The 12,112-nt window shown below is 41.9% G+C and overlaps 1 protein-coding gene across 1 annotated transcript in view; it reads right to left on the reverse strand.

Moving 5' to 3' along the window:
- The window catches only part of LOC121853154 (prolyl 4-hydroxylase subunit alpha-2-like), a 49,175-nt gene extending 37,297 nt beyond the window's left edge, over positions 1-11,878 (reverse strand). The window contains exon 1 of the mRNA XM_042347111.1: positions 11,530-11,878. The gene's annotated coding sequence lies outside the window, so the exon portion shown is untranslated. The remainder of the gene's footprint in view (positions 1-11,529) is intronic.
- Between the last annotated feature and the right edge of the window lie 234 nt (positions 11,879-12,112).

Genomic DNA, 12,112 nt, shown 5'->3' on the forward strand with positions numbered 1-12,112 from the left:
GTGTGTGTGTGTTCAGGAAGGCTTTGTTGACCTTGACTCTGGCCTCGTTGACTGGCTCGTTGACATAGTGATTATACCAACGTTTGTATAACTGCTCATCGTATGTACAGTTGTGGACAGAATTTCCTGGACACTTGGTTAGGTTACGTTAGGTTACGTTAGGTTAGGTTAGGTTAAGGTTAGGTTAAGTTAGGTTAGGTTAAGGTTAGGTTAGGTTAGGTTACGTTAGGTTAGGTCAGGTTAAGGTTAGGTTAGGTTAAGGTGATTATCCTTGAGATGAAACAAGCTATGATGATTAATTTTCAGGTCATCCAACTCTTATACCATAACAACACGTCACCACCACATTAATAACAACCCCCCCCTCGTTACCAAGCCCCTCGTTACACCTAGACTACATCACGTTACTTCTCTTATAACATAACAGTTTATATTATTACCTGTTGATTCTTCCAGTCACGCAGGGCAGCCGAGCACACATTAAACACAACCGTGATATATATACCTTACTGAACCACTAAACGCCGCCCCGAATGTGTTACTGAGTGTTACTAATGTGTTACTTAACGATAGGGGCGTGATAGATACCTCATTAAATGTGTTTTATCGGGTTATAATTGTTCACCCTCTTCGTGTAACAAAATTGAACTTTTGGTGTTAATTTACTGAACAATGATACTTTGATAAAATTACACTTAATATTCATGTTATTATTATAAGTTAAAAAGTAATATAAATGTTACTTTCCTCGCTACTACATACATTTATTTAGCGTTACATCACACCAGGAAAGAGTGCATCTGACGGTAACAGTCCAGTGTGACGGTGTGACGTAACAGTCTCCCCTACACGCATGTCACATTCACTGTAACGCACTGTACCCATCTACCAATCAGATTATTAGTTCATTCCACAGACCTCGCTAAGCCAATGAGGTTATGAGATTTATTATACAGGTACTCTTTCAGGTGTGCGTATGTATGTATGTATGTATGTATGTATGTTTGTATGTATGTATGTATGTATGTATGTATGTATGTATGTATGTATGTATGTATGTATGTATGTATGTATGTATGTATGTATCAAAATATGAATGGAAAATAAAACAATAATAAAACGATAATTTAACCCATCGAGTTCGTGTCATTCTTACGCGCTTGGAATGGTGGAGAGAGGGAGGGGGGGGCATGTACAACATCAACAACTAGTAACTACAACTCTACCATCACAACCACGACACACAAGGAGGCAGGAAGTGTTACGCATGCTTTTTAATTGCGTTATATAAAATTTGCGTAATGCGTGGTGGAGTGCGTTATGTGTTATGCGTCACGGTACAATTATTCCGCCATCAGATATTCGTGCATGTAGGTTGTCAAGTTGCCTCACAGACAGACAGACAGACATGAGCCAGACAGGTAATCAAAGGTACATTATTATTATTTACACACACACCTGAGAACATATTAATTAGACTTGAGGCAGGTGTAGGTGGGCCAGACACACCTGGGCACACCTAAGGCTCGGGGCAGGCTGAATCCTTGTATACAAAGGAAGAAAAAAATACGACTCCAAAAAATATCAGAACCGTTTTAATGCTCTGTTTCCCTCTTCCCTCCCCTCCCTGTTTCTTCCTTCCTCTCCTTCCTTCTCCTCCCCTTCCCTTCCCTCCCCTCCCTGTTTCTTCCTTCCTCTCCTTCCTTCTCCTCCCCTTCCCTTCCCTCCCCTCCCTGTTTCTTCATTCCTCCCCTCCCCTTCCCTCCCCTTCTTCTTCCTATTTTCCTCCTTCTCCTCTCCTCTCCTTCCATCCACTTCTCTTGCAAACCCTCCTCCTTTCCTCCTTCCCTTTCCTACTCCCTTTATCGCCCCTTTCCCTTCCCTTTCCAACCCTCTCTTCCTCTTCCCTTCCTCCCCTCCCCCACACCCTCCTCACCAGCAAACAACCCAATCCCGTTCGCAATCACCAGTCAATCACCACTGGCCGCCTCACTCAAATAACTTCCTCCTTCAGGGGCAGAAGCCGGAAGTAGTGATTTCAACTAACAACTAATCCACCCACCACCACCTCCCTTTACTAATTTCTACTAATTAATACCTTCCATTCACTTACTAATTCTCTATTAATTAATTAATACTAATTTTTGTTTACCTCTGGGCTTACCACCACCAACAACAACAATTCATTCTATATCAACACTTAAGAAAGACTAGTAGTGGTGGTAGTGGTGGTAGTAGTGGTAGTGGTGGTAGTAGTGGTGGTAGTGGTGGTAGTGGTGGTAGCCGTACGAAGTGTCTTTTAATAACTCCCCTTAAATAAATCCCCCCCTTATTTAAACCCCTCCCCCTTAGAACCACTCTAAGGGGGAACCAACACCTCAATGGCCAAATTTGACGGCGGGATGACCAAAGCTACGGTAGTAAGGCGTAACTGATACAGACCCCAGGATAGACTAACAGACGGTAAGTAAACAAAGGCATTCGTGTGTGTTGTGTGTGTGTGTGTGTGTGTGTGTGTGTGTGTGTGTGCCTGTGTGTGTGTGTGTGTGTGTGTGTGTGTGTGTGTGTGTGAGTGTGTGTGTGTGTGTGTGTGTGTGTGTATGTGTGTCACTACATCAGTAACGGTAAATATAATCCACCAATACTGGAAAAAAAATATATAAAACAATTAGGAGACATCGATCACGAGAGTACGGGACTCCTTAACCACCAATTATAACCTCCGAGGGATATTGGCAGCGTTTCTGATTGGTTTTTCTGTCTTAACCTGACGCCATGAGTTGACTTAACGCACGGTCGAGAAACATTATGGCCGGAGTCACTTGAACTATTATTTTATCACCATGAGAGAGAGAGAGAGAGAGAGAGAGAGAGAGAGAGAGAGAGAGAGAGAGACCTGATAACGAGATCACCTGAAGATTAGACACCCTCATCCTAACCTAACCTCACCGAACCAAACCTAACCAAATGTAACCTAACCTCATCAGCCAACAGAACCTCCCTCAACCTCCCTCAACCTCCACCAACCTCCCTCAACCTCCACCAACCTCCCTCAACCTCCACCAACCTCCCTCAACCTCCACCAACCTCCACTCAACTCCTCAACCTCCACCAACCTCCCCAACCTCCACCAACCTCCCTCAACCTCCACCAACCTCCCTCAACCTCCACCAACCTCCCTCAACCTCCACCAACCTCCCACGGGTAGAAACTGCCAGTCACTCTGCCCTTGTGGTCAGGTTTACAACTTGTCGGAAAAAACTGTACTTCTAGTTTGATAACTGAGCGTGTGTGTGTGTGTGTGTGTGTGTGTGTGTGTGTGTTTAGTCAGTCTATATTCATCTCTATCTCTGTATGTATGTATGTATGTATGTATGTACAGTATGTATGTATGTATGTATGTATGTATGTATGTATGTATGTATGTATGTATGTATGTATGTATGTTTTGATCTCTGTCTGTGTACGTAATTATGTGTTGTTATTATCAACAGTATTTGACCTTCGCTAATAAAAGATAACTAATCATTTACCCAAAGTATGATAACAACACGCAATAACACGCAACAACACGCAACAACACACAATAACTCACACAAAAACTACAATCACTGGAGCTGAATTTCAGTAATCATATAATAGCCGAAATTATGTGAAATTCAACCAGGTAAATTCAGTAATAATGCTTACCTGTTTTTATTTAACCTAATTTGTGGTGTTTGCAATGACCTATAGAGACCTGTGTGGTGCCTAATTTGTGGTGTTTACAGTGACCTTTAGAGACCTGTGTGGTGCCTAATTTGTGGTGTTTACAATGACCTTTAGAGACCTGTGTGGTGTTTACTGAGGAATATAAACAAATAACTCACCTGAAGATTATCCCGATGTTTATTTTATCTAATGTTAATGTTTATATATCTTTCGTCACTCAAAATTTCCCTCACTTATCACTCCTAACAACACTACAGTAATTGACTTATGTTAATTTTTCTCGCTAATGTTACTTCTCTTTCGCTTGGTAACATCACTGTTCTCGCTAACTAACATCACTATTCTCGCTAATGTTACTACCGTGTCGTATTTTTCTATTTTTTGTTATATAACATGCTTCCATGCTCCATATTATTCCTGTAATGATGTGTTGTATTTACTATTATATAATCTAGTCACCTTAACCCTGTGCTGTTAAGGTTTTAACTGTTATTATTTGTTCAAACCCATTTTGTATTGTAACCAGCATTCTTTGTTCTCTAACGACCATCTGCATCGTTAAACGACCCACCGGCGGGTCGCGTGGCGGGAACCGACCTTATATATAGGACCCACCAACTGACGGAGGTAGTTCAGTCCTCTTGTCATACAGTTCACATCCTTTGAGTGACACTCGTCGCCTGTGATTTATACTTAATTTATTTGTGTTGTTCCTGTCGCCACCAATGTGGTATATCTATGTGAGTTCCTATTTATGTCTCTATTTATGTCCATCAGTATTTGCTTCGTTACATTTAAGTAATTCAGTGTTGTTTCACGTTAGTTAATTTCAGTGTTAGTTTTTATATGTTTATGCAGTGTTAACGTAATCCAATGCTTTATTTTTATTCTTTTGATGTTTCGATGTTTAGTATCATTTGTGTCTTAAAAGTTTCGATGGTAAATCAATTTGTTGTGACAGCCTACGAGGCTCTTTATTGTGTTAATATTTAATTAACTAAAATCTTAAAGGTTTACTTTATTTATTTTTATTCCCTTTCAATTTACTTCACTTTTTTTGTTTGGTTACGCCTAGAACCTGGATATATAAGTAAATTAAGAGACGGCGTAACACTAACTAACATCACTATTTTCGCTAACTAACATCACTATTTTCGCTAACTAACATCACTATTTTCGCTAACTGACATCACTATTCTCGCTAACTGACATCACTATTTTCGCTAACTAACATCACTATTTTCGCTAACTAGCATCACTATTTTCGCTAACTAGCATCACTATTCGCTAACTAACATCACTATTTTCGCTAACTAGCATCACTATTCTCGCTAACTAACATCACTATTCTCGCTAACTAACATCACTATTCTCGCTAACTAACATCACTATTCTCGCTAACTAACTGAACTCACAAATCTAACAAGCTAACCTGGGGTCACCTGATGTTGCTATGAGAACACGTGACCCCGTACACAACACTGTAGTACCGTGGCTGTAAAAGAAGTGACACTGTTGCCAGATCCTTGTTTTATGGGTTGTGACACTGTTGCCAGATCCTTGTTTTATGGGTTATGACACTGTTGCCAGATCCTTGTTTTATGGGTTATGACACTGTTGCCAGATCCTTGTTTTATGGGTTATGACACTGTTGCCAGATCCTTGTTTTATGGGTTGTGACACTGTTGCCAGATCCTTGTTTTATGGGTTGTGACACTGTTGCCAGATCCTTGTTTTATGGGTTGTGACACTGTTGCCAGATCCTTGTTTTATGGGTTATGACACTGTTGCCAGATCCTTGTTTTATGGGTTATGACACTGTTGCCAGATCCTTGTTTTATGGGTTATGACACTGTTGCCAGATCCTTGTTTTATGGGTTATGACACTGTTGCCAGATATTCGTGTCGTTGTTGCTATTCCTTACAGTTACAGGTCAAATAAGCTTTAGTCTTTGTAGGCCCCTGTCCAAAAAGGCCCCAGTTCTAGTAGACCCCCAATCTTAAGTGAAAACAAAGCTGGGTGTGTTTAAGCTTCAGATGCTCCAACTAATTACCTCGCTCGGTAATACCCGCTAATACCCCTCCTCTTATCTTATCTGACTGACCCCGTGATAAAGATAAGCTTCATATTATTAACACTGAACGACAAAAAACTGCAACATGAGTAGTATTATTATTAGTTATTTTGAGTATAAAGTCAACACTGTTATTTTTTCCGTGGTATACAACTTTAATTTTTCCCTTATCTCCCCCTGATGAGTCAAGTAGAGAGAGAGAGAGAGAGAGAGAGAGAGAGAGATAGATAAGAGTACCATGTTCTCATTATCTCTAGCTCTCTCTGCCTCTCATGACCCATCTCTCATTACGATAGTAAGTTCCCTAGGTACGACAACTGCAACTAGCGTAAACAAAACTCCCACCCTGCCAGACGTAGGAACCAAGGAGGGGGGAAAAAATATCGTGTCTAATTAAAGAAGACGAGAAACTCCGGTCTCATCACGCGCCACGTATTAGTATTCAATAAAGACATCTGAGCTTCCCTTCTTGGTAGTCTATATGCTCCTTGCTGACAACTTTCATTTTCGACCTGGTGTTTCAAGATGAGTTATACTTGTCGCTTTTAAATATTTATAGAAGATGCTGTAATATCTCGCTTGTGTTTGATGTAGTCTCGTTACAGAAGTATACTGAAAATTGCTGGCTCAGGTTAGGTTAGGTTAGGTTTAAGTTCCTCTCATGTGCTGAGTTAGTTGACGTAAGGACGGATCATCGCCCCGAAAGTTTATTCTGTATTTGAACAATTTATAAAAATATATTATTATCTTTTGGTGAAACATGACCAAAGTATTAAGGGAGTTTATTTACTATTCAAGAGTCGATTGGTTAAAGGTCACTTACTATGATGACCTGACTCGTATAGTGCCAGGGTCATGACCTAAATGACTGACCTGAAAACTGAAGAATTAGATGAACGGGAGGTCAGACAGACAGATAGAGTGGGACGGGGAATGAAAGGAATGCAGAGGCAGGGAGGATACAGGGAGATAGTTAACATAGGGTGAAGGGTGAAAGGGTCGGAGGCAGGGAGGCAGAAACAAGGCAAGTCGTGCAGAGAGACAGACAGACAGACCATTGTAAATGACGGATGATAGAACTGGTGGCGCGGTATAAAAACGAAGAATAACATGAGGTATATCCACCCTAGATTATTTCACCCTGGAGGTTAACTACCCTAACGCTATTTAGGGGGATGAGGTGAGGTTAGGTTAGGTTAGGATAGGCTTGGCTAGGTTAGGTTAGCGTTACGTTAGGATAGACTAGGTTAGGACAGGCTAGGTTAGGTTAGGTTAGGTTCGGTTAGGACAGGCTAGGTTAGGTTAGGTTAGGTTCGGTTAGGACTGGCTAGGTTAGGTTAGCGTTACGTTTGGATAGACTAGGTTAGGTTAGGACAGGCTAGGTTAGGTTCGGTTAGCTTCGGTTAGGACAGGCTAGGTTAGGTTAGGTTAGGTTCGGTTAGGACTGGCTAGGTTAGGTTAGCTTTACGTTAGGATAGACTAGGTTAGGTTAGGACAGGCTAGGTTAGGTTAGCGTTAAGGTCGTTAATCTTTAGGTGAAATAAGCTAACCATACATAAAAACAAAATATATTAAATAAATTACGAAATAAATAATGAACCTCAACATAAACTTCATTATAATTTAAAAAATATATATATATGAATAATCTCGGCCATAATTTCTTCACCACCTGACAGTAAATGAACAATGAAAGTAAAATATCACCTAAGGCGTTATAATGCGGCTCAAGGTACATTCACTTGACTACTGGTAACAATGTGTCATGTGTGGATCTGAGACAACTGGGGAATGTCTTTAATTCTGTGTAATAACGACAATAATAACAATAACATCAGCAACAATGATGGCAATAACATCGACAACAACAACAGCAATAATAACAATAACATCAGCAACAACAACAACAACAATAATAATGATAACAATAATAATAATAATAAATCACATCAACACTCAAAGACACACAAAAAAAAAATCCTTCCTCCAAAAATTATCTCCACCCAAGTGATAAATTAAAACCTCCTGAAGCGTAAATAATAACAATGACAAAGCTAATGATGATAATAAACGTGAACTATGATGGTAACTTATTCTCAGACAAGGAGAAATGACACGTTGTTTAGGGAGGTAATTGGGGACAGGTGGGCTTGGTTCTTAGTGGGGAATGTGATCTAAAGTGATGGTTCTCTCTCTTTCTCTTACTTACCCCTTCTCTCTTCTCTCTCTCTCTCTCTCACTTACCACCCCCCTTCTCTCTCTCTTCCCCCTTACTTAACCCCCCTCTCTCTCCTTCTCTCCCCCTCTCTCTCCTTCTCTCCCCCCTCTCTCTCTCTACCTTTCTCCCCCTCTCTCTCTCTCTCTCTACCCTTCTCCCTCCGTCTCTCTCTCTCTCTCTCTCTCTGTCGTCTCCCTTGTCTCCACCTGCCCTTCACTCCCACTGATTCACAATGCCAGACGGGTCAAATTTTACGACCCAAGGAACGCACGACTTGTAAAGCTCCTCCTGCGGGGTCAAAGGATGTAAGACTGCCTTGAACGACTGCAGGATGGACGTAGGTGAAGGATCTTACGTGGGATGTGTAGTAGGACTTCATTTCGAGGGTAGGAGGCGCGTAGATGAAGGATGTGATGAAGGGATGTGTTATAGGACTTAATTTGCAGGATTGGATACCATTAAATGACTGAAGGAAGAAGGTAGAATGTGCTGTAGGATTACTAGAGGCATTTCAACAAACTGTAGAGGGATTAAGGTAAAGGGATCTGTCTTCTTATCGGTCGTGGGACTTTACCCATAGGACTAGAGGACTCCAGCGTGAAATATCCTGCAAATTACTAAGAACGAGTTATCAGATTTCCCCAGTAGGTTGAGAGAGGATCCTTTAACACCTAACTGTAGAAGGAGGTAAACAAACACCTAGCGGAACACCACGTATTAGGGTCTCGACTTCAACACCTGCAGAAGAACCCAAATGACAGGTGACTGGAGAGGCCAATCATTATAACACGGCTCCTCTACGGCTCCTTATTCCTTAACTGTTGCCTCATCCCTTTGGTACCAGGATTTCAGGAAGGAGGTGCTACAGCCTTTCTCTTATAACATCAGGTGTGGTAGGATGTCTGAGTAGCCTGAAGGAGGACTCAGGATATGTTGTAGGGGAAGTGGTTGAAGGATATCACAGAGACCTCACCAACAGGATCGTAAAGCCTTGGACAATATTACAAAAAACATGAGGATTAAATCTCTGAGTTAGGATGTGGTAGGATGTGTTGCAAGACTTCCACCAAATACAAGGCGCTGCAGGATGCCTTGTATTAACAGACAGAAAGTCCTCAGGTGAAAGTCCTCCTGGGTCATGCTAGGATCAGTTATTATTACCTTCATCCTCTCTCGGTCATCCTGTCTCTGTCTGTCTGTCTTTGTGTCGATTTTTTGTCGCACGTCTGACGGATCACCTGATGATTAGACACACTCAACTTATTAAATAACCTAACGTTACCTGGGGATTAGGTTAAGTTAAGTTAGCATTAGGGTTTGCAATCATCAGGTGAAATAAGCTAGGGTGTCTAATCATCAGGTGAGATAAGCTAGGGTGTCTAATCATCAGGTGAGATAAGCTAGGGTGTCTAATCATCAGGTGAGTCTCCCTGAACACCTGAGTGAAAGTCTTGGACGGCTGTTGTTAAAATCATCATTTATTATTGTCTAGTTCCTATGTACGATATTCTCCAACGTTCTCTCTCTCTCTCTGTTTCTCCCTATCTCTCCCTCCCTTTCTCTCTATCCTCCTTTCTCTCTCTATCCCCCCTCTCTTTCTCTCTCTCTATGTCTCCCTCCCTTTCTCTCTGTCCTCCTTCTCCTCTTCCCTCTCTTTATCCCCCACCCCCCTTTCTCTCTCTATTCTCCTCCTCCCCTCTTTCTCTCTCTATCCTCCCTCTCTTTCTCCACCCCTCTTTCTCTCTCTATCCTCCCTCTCCCCCTCACCACCACCTCCTCCATCAAACCACCAAAGCCCCATTGTATACCTGCGAGGGGAGGAGGGGGGGGTCAGGTTTGCTCACCGGCGCCCTGCAGAGACTTGACCGGGAGAGAGGCGCTTGGAGACCTCAACACCTTCGTCGTTGCTGTGTCTGTTGATTTACAGTTTACGGTCTTGGTTAGGTTAGGTTAGGGTTAGGTTAGGTTAGGTTAGGGTTAGGTTAGATTAGGTTAGATTTGTTTGGGATTAGATTAGGCTAGATTACATTAGGTTCGTTTGGGATTAGGTTAGGTTAGGGTTAGGTTAGGTTAGGTTTAGATTTGGTTAGATTTGTTTGGGATTAGATTAGGTTCGTTTGGGTTAGGTTAGGTTTAGGTTAGGTTAGGTTAGGTTAATGTTAAGGTGAAATAATCTTGTGGGAGGACTAACCTTCAGGTGATTTTGGGTGGAGGTCTCGGGTAATGTTACACAACCGACGCCTTTATCCTCTGCGTTAACATGGCTGAAATCTTCCCCTGGTGATTATCTCTCTCTCTCTCTCTCTCTCTCTCTCTCTCTCTCTCTCTCTGTGTCACTCACTCCACCTCTTTCTCTCTCTGTCTTTCCTCACACTTTCTCTCTCTCTCTCTCTGTCTGTCTTTCCTCACCTCTCTCTCTCTCTCTCTCTCTTCTGTCTGTCACTCCTCTCTCTCTCTCTCTCTCTCTCTCTCTCTCTCTGTCACACACTCTCTCTCTCTCTGTCACACACACTCTCTCTCTCTCTCTCTCTCTCTCTCTCTCTCTCTCTCTCTTGTTGTCTATTTTTTCGTTGTCTCTCTATCTCTCTCTTTCGTTTCTTTTCTCTTTCATTCTCTCACTCTCTTTCTCCTTCATGATAAACAAGAATCACGAAAAACAACGAAAACAGCGAAAACAAAACAAACAATTAACAGGATTTACGAGAAAACAGAAAAACAACGAAAACAGCGAAGACAAATGAGCGAAAAAAAACACACGATAAACCAAAACAAAACCCACTAAAACAGCGAAAAACAAAAACAAAATAATAAACCTAAGGAAATTCTTTGACGTCACATCTGTACCTCACCGACCTGTGAGTACAAGAACTATTATGACCACATCTTAGTTTCACTGGAGGTCAGAGGTCAACACGACGAATTAAGGGGGAGGGGATGGGGGGGTATACTGACCTATTATTATCTTCTCTTTGTACATATTTCTTTGTTTCTCTCTCTCTCCCCCTACCTCCCTAACCCCCACCCAGTCCCTCACCTCTCTCCCCGCCCTGACCTCCCCCACCACTCTTGCCTCACCCATCGTGGACCCCAGGTAAGGTAACTATGTGAGTGGCTCTTAGCGTAACACACGATGCCTTCACTAACTCGTAAAGGCCGTCGGTGTTGTTTATCGCTGTGATGCTGTGAGTAGACAGACAGACAGACAGACAGACAGACAGATAGATAGACAGACAGAGACGGAGAAGTTGATTGATGGATGGACGTACATATGTGTGTGTGTATTTGTGTTCATGTGTGCGTGTGTATGTATGTATGTTTGTATGCATGTATGTATGTATGTATGTGTGTATGTATTAGTGTAATTGCTTTGTCACTCGGTTAAAGACCTTAGTTGTCGTTGAAGCGGAGTAATAACATCATAACATCAACATAGAATTAGTTTGTCGAGATGCATTATAATAACAACTACGTTTATTGGTTTGTGATATAAAAAAAAAACTAAGTGAAATGACTACAATAACTTACCTTAACTAGACTGTGCAGAATTCTTGAGACCTAAATATCGGCAACACAGACTTAGAATAATATCACGTTACCGATGAATAATTTGAAAATAATTCGATCAGTTTTTGTTTCGAGTTTACACAAATCAGAAAGATACTCTAATAATTATCATATCTATCTGTAATAAAAATGTTCAATATCTCTATCAACCAGTAGTGATTTAGTGATAATATATTACTGAGATATTAAATAAATTCTAAGATCTTCTGTGTAGTGAAGAGATAAAACACGTGGGTCGGAAGTGGGATGAGAGCGCGTATGGCTTCAACCTCACTGGACGGCTGCCGGGCCAATACTGACTCTAGCTCTGATTGTCATGACCGAGTCTGAGTCACTGAGTAAGCTTGGAGAGTGTGGGGAGGAGGGAGGGTGGCGGGAACAGCAGCAACAACAACACCAGCTGATGGGGAGGGTGGGGGATGAGAGGGGTGGTGAGATGACTCTCTGTGTTGCTGTGATAACGGGGGGAGTGGGAGGGGTGGGAGGGGGTGGTGGGGAGGTGTGAACTTTACCTGAATTCACCCTCTCCTCGTCCTCCATTCCT

This window comes from Homarus americanus, unplaced genomic scaffold, assembly GCF_018991925.1.
Source record: "Homarus americanus isolate GMGI-L3 unplaced genomic scaffold, GMGI_Hamer_2.0 scaffold50564, whole genome shotgun sequence".
NCBI classification, from domain to species: Eukaryota; Metazoa; Arthropoda; class Malacostraca; order Decapoda; family Nephropidae; genus Homarus; species Homarus americanus.